This window comes from Oryza sativa, chromosome 7 (genome assembly GCF_034140825.1).
Source record: "Oryza sativa Japonica Group chromosome 7, ASM3414082v1".
Classification (NCBI taxonomy): Eukaryota; Viridiplantae; Streptophyta; class Magnoliopsida; order Poales; family Poaceae; genus Oryza; species Oryza sativa.
The window spans coordinates 25,733,280-25,741,445 of NC_089041.1; positions in this window are offsets into that span (position 1 = coordinate 25,733,280).

Genomic DNA, 8,166 nt, shown 5'->3' on the forward strand with positions numbered 1-8,166 from the left:
AACACTAATCCAAACCGATTTGGATGTACTGATTTGATTACAACATGCCAAGACATCACAGGCTTCTAAATGGTTAGTATTAAGCTTCATTTAAAGCTGAAAGCTGAAAAGAAAGTCCATGTAAGACTAAAAACTTTCAAACTTACGAAGAATAGGTCAATAGACCTTAAAATATTTTAGGGGCTATACCCTCAGCAGTCATGAGATGAAGCTAACAACAAATACATATCATATACCAAACAGTACTCCGTCCAACCCAGAATATAATAATTAACTTGAAGTTTGTTTTAAAAATCTTATTCAAAGTTTGAGATACACGGACTTTTTCGTTTAAATGAAGCAGCAGCAGCCAACAGGTAAGTTAGTTGTAACTTCACGTGATCAATCTCAACTTAAAAAAAAAACTAATGTGATGAGTAGCCAGACTAGCCACGCTCACAAGGTAGTTACCTACATGTACTCCATCCATCCCATTTAAAGTGTAGTTAGGGTTTTGTGTCAAACGTTTCACCGATCGCCTTATTTAAAAAATATATATAAAAAAATTTAAAAAATAAGTTATGCATAAAGTATTATTCTTGCTTTATCATCAATCTAATAACAATAAAAATAATAATTATAGAAGAATTTTAAATAATATGAACGGACAAACGTTAAACATAAAAGCTCACAAGTACACTTAAAATGGAACGGAGGGAGACAAACCCTGGTTTCCGTGCCCAACGTTTGACCGTCCGTCTTATTTAAAAAAAATTATGAAAAAAATTAAAAAGACAAGTCACGTATAAAATATTAATCATGTTTTATCATCTAACAACAATGAAAATACGAATTACAAAAAATTTTTATATAAGACGGACAGTCAAAATTGAACACGGAAACCAAGGTTTATCTTTTTTTTTTGGACGGAGGGAGTACTATCCAGTAGCAGTACCCAGTGGACGGCCTACTACTCTACCAGAACCCTCTCTGGCAGTTAACTGACCACAACAACACACCAGTAGCAATGTACGGCGAAACTGCTGTTCGCTCATCATCCATATCCTGCCTGTGTCCTGTACCGGCGTACCACCACGTAGCCAACCCAGCCCAACCCAATCCACACATCCAGATAACGCAGGTACCAAACCCATGCCAAATTGCCAAGTCGGCCATTCCGTGTGTGCATTTGGTCCCGTCCCGTCCTGTCCTGTCCCGATCCGACCGGTCCAAGCCAAAACGTAGTATGTTCGCTGCACCTAGCCTCCAAAATCAGCAGCACACACGCAGCGGCGCGCGTACGGAGAGGAGCCGCCGGCGCGCGGGCGGCGAGCGAGACGGCGACGGCGCGGGGGGGGGGGGGGGGGTGGGAAGTTTGTGATGATTTCGTCGCCGATTTGGACCCGGGATATGGGCGAGCCGTCCGGGAGTTGGGTTGGGTTGATGCGGCGAAAGTTGTGGCACGCGCCACGCAGGACATGATGGCATGGAGTCCTCGCTTTTCAAACTACCAGAGTACCGTAAGTATGGTTATCGTGCGGTGACCATGACAAATCGTATAAAATTTATCGAAACTTTAATTTATTTTTAAAATTTATTTAATTTTAAGAAGGTTACCGTGATTTTTCTTTTACTGTAACTCACGATAACCGCGTGATTACCGGCGGTTTGGAAACACCGTGACCTCGCCTCCTCCGTGGATTGCTGCTGCGTTTGACCGACTGACGCCTTCAAAAAAGGTTCAAAGTGGTGGTGCTTTTTTTTTTTGTGATTCCGGACGGTTGGATGTCGTGTTTCTAGACGGCGATAAGAAGATGTCATATGCGACGGCCTTTTGCTTCTTTTTTTTTTTTTCACTTTGTTGGGAAGTTGGAGCCGGGCTCTGAGTTCATTGGCAGCAACAGGATCATATGATGACCTAGAGGCTGCAGTAGCGCACGTTTTGGAATGTAGGATTTGGACGGAAATAAATGGAGCGCGCACGTGTACACTTCGGTACATTCTGCTTACACACGTACACGTACTAGGTGTCAAGCTAGGGTTGCTCGAGTTTGATTCTTAACTTTGGAAACCTATATATGAAATCGATCGATGCAGGCAACTTGGTTACTGTAATTTAATTTCGATTTCAGTTGCAGTGATCATCTCTTTCAATCTTTGCTTTACCTAAACAGCAAGACGGCCACTGTCTTATTATACTTTTAATTACATTTACATATGCTTTTAATCCAACAGGATTACGTGAGTTGGGCAATGGGTTATGGGTGTCCTCACCCTGCAGCGCTTTTGTGCTGCAGACAAGCCGACAAGGCATCCCTTCTACGGGACCAGATTCAAGCACGAACAAGCGCGTCCGGTCGGCCAGCACAAACATTTTTGTTTTGTAATTTGCACTACTAAATATGCTTTGCCCATTTGATCTGACGTTTTCGCCGAGCAATCACGAAGGAGTCCTACTAAGCTAAGCTAGGCCGGCCACTTGGCGACATGCATGTGTTGCACTTGCATACCAGCGAGCTAGTACGGGTTCTTCTTCTCTACCGGCTGATTGGGGGAAAAGAGGGAAGAAAATATAGGATGATGATGTTGTCTGGTAGGCACGTGGATTAGAGCAAGTTTAATAGTATAGCTAACTACTGGCTTCAAATAATATATAGTTTAATTCATACAATAGTTATCTATACATATATACTACATAATTAGTATATGGTCTCACATATTATACACATATGCATCTTGGAGTCTATATCGCAGCTGGCTACATATCTGTAGCCAGCTGCTCTTTTATATCCTATTTTATATTCTTAAAATATGATTATAGCTGGCTTGTAGTCTGCTATTGTACCTGCAGTTAAGGGGGTGATTAAAGTTGATGATCTTTTCATCATGAATGATGGAGGGTAGGAGCATGATTCTCCATTGACAAACGAGACTAAACTACTAAAATCATGATGATGCCATGGTTTCTCAAGCAAAATGCGAGTAAAATCGGCTGCCTTCTTTGGAAGCGTGTGTGGTGTGTTAGTGGAGAGTGACAAATGACTCTATGACGACAACCCATCAAATTGTCAATCAAATTCAGTATAAGTTTGGTTGTTGCAGCTTGGCTGGCACAAAGCACGTTGTAAGATTGTTGCCATGAGGTGAAAGGTGGACTGACGTGCAAACATATTTACAGTCAGAAATGTATAGTTTTTCATTTTACTTCAGCTTTTGTTGTGTACTTAAACTCCTTCTATTAATATAACGCCAAGCAACCTGTTTGGCCGTTCGAAAAAATAAATGACTCTATCCATCAATGTTTAAATTATGGTGCCAATAAATATTATTCCCTTTGTTCTAGATAAAACAAACTAGTATGTGATTAGACTCATCGTAGTACTACGAATCTAAGCATACAGATTTGTAATACTAAGATGTATCTAAGTTGCTTTATTTTAAGACGGAATAGATTTGCAGTACTATGATATATGTCTAATTATGTCCTAGGTTCTTTATTATGGGCTGGAGGCAGTACGCCGTATACAGGGCTAGATAACGAGCCAGCTCAGCTCGTTTGAGCTCGTTGTCTTAACGAGCCAGCTTAGCTCGGCTCGGCTCGCGAGATGGCTCGTTAAGCTTGTTAGACTCGTTAATGAGTTAACTATATCTTATTAATATTGTATTAATAATTTTAAATTTAACATTTTATTTTGTATTAACATAATAATAAACACTAACTAATATAGTACTCACTAAATATGAATAGTTTCGTTGTAATTAAAAGACTAAGCACTAGTTAACAAACACTAAGTTCATGAAGATATAGTGATACTCGCGAGCTAGCTTGATAAGCTCACGAGCTAAAAGGCTAGCTCGACTCGACTCATTAAGACTACGAGTTCGATCGATATGAGCCGAGCTTGCTACGAGCCGATCCGAGCCACGAGTTTTGATGTTTTTTGTCCACCCCCGTATATGCGCTGAATGAGAGTGGGGGCTTTCAATATACACGAAGAAATAGAGTTATGCAGTTGATTTTCAGATTTCAGTAGTTGCACCGGTCAGTCTTTGCTTCAAACCACCCCAAAGCAGGCAAACACTGAGCGAAACTGGGGCCTTCATTCCAACAACCCCACTTGCACCGTTTCTTATTATTGATAAACTTGTTATTTTTGCAGTCTCTCTCTCCAGTCTCTACTGTTCCATTTCACGGCCTGGCCCGGTATGTTTTTGCCGCCAAGGGAGTTGGGCTGTACAAGGTGGGTTTAGGCACTTATAGGCCCATGAAAATGGATTTGGGCCTAGGAGAGTATCAGGCGTCGCTCTCTCTGCATGACTCGTTCTGCTCGACAAGCTCTTGAAACATTAGCACATGGCATGGGCATGCAATGCAAATAAGCAAGCAAAGGGAGAAATGGAGTTCAGAGATTTGTGGCAAACTTCAGCAGTACATGACCTTTGACGTTGGTGGCAAACTTCAGAATTTTAGAGATTTGTGTAAGACTATTGTAATGTCAATCATTGAATTCTTACTGAAGGAAGAATTGGACGGCTTGCCATGTTGGGGGAGCATAATTGCAGCGTTGATTAGTAGTAGTAGATTCCAACAGAGCATACTCCCTCCGTCCAAAAAAAAAAAAAAAGACAAACCTTAGATTTCCGTGTCTAACGTTTAACTGTCCGTCTTATATGAAATTTTTTTATAATTAGTATTTTCATTGTTGTTAGATGATAAAATATGATTAATACTTTATGCGTGACTTGTCTTTTAATTTTTTTTTTCATAATTTTTTCAAATAAGACGGACGGTCAAATATTGGACACGGAAATCCAGGGTTTATTTTTTTTGGATGGAGGGAGTACAGTAGAAAACAGTACCGAAAAGGAGGTGACCTGAATCTCTGAACCTGACATACATGCAAGCAGATGCAGCAGTGAAAGCTTTAAACTTGGAGCTTGAAAGCAGTGGACCTTGGCATGTTTGGTCCTTTGACCTTTTGACCCCCCTGGTCTGGGGTTGGCTAACCAAATTAACTGTTCTTGCCTGCTTCTGTTATTGATAATGAATGCCATGATCAGTTTTTTTTTTTTTTGAAACTAGGATCAGATCATCAGAGTTCATAGGATCAGACTTCTTTCCCTTTCTTTCCTTGTTCATGTTGTCACCAGACACCAGGGTCCAGTAGGTAATCTAACTTCGTTATTGGCACCATCACATCTAATCTAGGAGTAGTTAGCTACCCACAACTAACTGAATTTCACATCCTTCAAACGCCTGAAATTCTCCAAACAGTCACTGTTCATGTTCGTCAGGATTGTTCAGTAGGTAGTCTAACTTCGTTATTGACCCTCATCACATCTAATTATCTACCCACAACTAACTGAATTGACACCCTACAAACGTCTGAAATTCTCCAAACACTAGCTGTTCATGGGCACAATTAAGTATGCCTTCTTATCCTATCTTAGCTTTGCTAAATACTATAAGAATGAATGGTTAGGTGCAAACAATTTTTTTAAAAGCTGACATTCTATTGGTCATCATCATTCATCATCAGCAGCAGAAGCAGAGTGCACGGATTGTCATCTTCACCCAACGTAGGCTATGTACTGCAACTACTACTTCGATGGTGAGTCTATATTATTGTCATATTTTTTTTCAATGGAGTGTTCTGAATATCTCTGAATTAACATTTGCAACCAAATCGTGCAGGCGAGGTCAGCAGCAGATTCCAACCATCCGATTAAAGAACATGCTCTTGCTGACGAAAATGGAAGCTAAGCATGCATCACATTTGCAGCAATATCAGGAGAGAAAAAAGCACAACCCTTTTTTTCTTCTTGCAGGGTGGAGCTAGAATTTGATTATTGAATCTAGCTTGTCCATTGTGCAAGGAATTTGATCCTCTGACGTAACTTTTTGTCCCTGACTGGTCACTGACATGTGGTCCTATTAACGGTGAGGTCCACATGCCAGCGACCATGTTCATATGATCTTATGTCAAAGGATCTCTCAATCCATTGTGCAAGGCTACCTGTACTAAGGCTATATTTGTTTCAGCTTAAAATTGTAATCTAGATTATAGAACTAGATTACTATAAGCTAGATTATAATAAACCGATATAGAATAAGCTGCTAGTTGTTTGTTTCTCTGGATTATTAGTTGTTTGTTAGCTGTTAGCCACCCAATAATCTAAAAAAGCACCTTTAGAATGGCTTACCAAATTATAGTAATCTGACTTATAGATTATAATAATATATCATAATAAGCTATATATTTGTTTCAACTTACTTCTTATAATCCAGATTATAATAATACTAAGCTGAATCAAACAGGGACTAATTGCACCTATGCCACGGCATTGGCAATATACAAATGGAAGAAGATGAAAGTAACTCATCTGAATTCTGAAGTCGAGAACAGCTCATGAGAGTGACAAAAAATTTTATGGATGAATGCGATGTAAACGGCTAATTGGGTGAGTCTGGCCACCTGTTAGGAAGCACAAAGCTGAGGTCAAATGCCAATTATTGCTCCAAACATATATACTTAAATAATTACTATATAGAAGGAGAAAATGGGGTAAAAGAAAACAAGAAAAGTGAAATAAAGGATATTCATCCAGTTGTATATGCTCATCATTGCGCACGGCGCCATCATGCCGACTCATTGCCGAGAACAATATCTTTCAGTGTGCAGAAAGCCAAAGATCAGATAGTTCTCTCTTCCATTCCTTTATTTTCCAATTTTTCAAGTGATCGTCGATCAGATTTGCCTGTCTCTGCTAGTGATGGTGCCTCTTGCAGTAATGGACTAATGGCCTTCCCCTACTTGTTCATCACACCAGCAGAACATCATGGCTTCATTTCAGGGGCGGGACTAGTGTCGTATTTTAATAGGTTTTATTCAAAAGTTCGTGAAATCTTTTTAGATTCTTCTAGGAAAAACACATGAATTTTTTCGCTGGGAAGGCCGAAGGAGGCCAACCGAGTATATTAAGAAGGAATAAAAGTTACAAGAGAAAAAACATCAAAATGCACCAAGGTGCATTGCCACACACCACGCGCTACCACCCAAGCACAAACCGCTGAGGGTGAAATCTAGCACCAAACGACCCCCGCTAAGCGTGGCCGAACGCCGCTAGGCCTACGGCAACACCACATAGACGAGGCTCCGAAAACGATGCCAACATGGTGGTCACGACATCTAGGATGCCGCCATCGTCCATCTAAAAAGATGTGGTTTTCACCTAGAGAAGCTCGCCAAGAAAGGGAGAGGGTAACCCTCGACAATGCTCCAAGGAGATTACGACGCCCGAAGACGTAGCCGCTGCCGGCCCGGTGAACCACCAGACTAGGCTTTCGCCTGGGACCCTACAACCTTGACTGCAGATCGCCGTCCACCAACTCAGAACCACCACACAGACAAATGGCAGCACGTGGCATCCACCACACCGCACCGACGCCCCTCCGTCGGCCGACTTCAACGAACCACCACCCCTGAGAGCTGGCCCAGGACTCCTCCGTTCCACCACCCGCCGGCCGCCTCGCCAGATTTGGCCGAAGGAGAACCCGGAACTAGGTGGCATTACTTCGGCACCCTGAGCTTCCCCCACTGACGAGCTGCCGCCTCAATCCAACCTAGAAACTCCCCGCAAAGAAGGGGAGGAGTTCCATGAAGGCCGAGGGTGCCGACCGGCAACGAGGAAGACGACCCACCGCCGCCAGCTCCCTTTGCACTGCCATTTGGCCACCGGTGGTGCTGCTGCTCCGGACCGGCGCCACCCGCCAGCGCCCCCGAAGTCCGGCCACCGCGCCTCACCTGGCCACCGCGACGGCATCCCGGCTGCCCGGCCACCACGCCGAGCCGCCACCGAGGCCTGGACGACCCACCACGCCATGGGCTGGCGCCGGGCAGCCAGGCCGAGCGAGTGAGCGGGGGCGCCGCTGCCGCTCCGGGCAGGCTGTGCTGCCCGCCGCCTCCGCGCGCCCGCCGCGCGACCGGGCCGGCCCCGACGGGCCGCAGCCATCCGCCGCCTGCGCCCGCCGCTGACGAGCCGCCTCCACGCCGAGCCGCAGCCGTCCACCGCCTATGCACGCGTGCCGGGCCGGCCTCGCCGTAGCCGGCCGCCGCCTCGCCGCCTTGCCGTCAGCCGCCACCACGACCACATGCCGTCGCGCCGCCGCCACGCAGATCCAGGCGA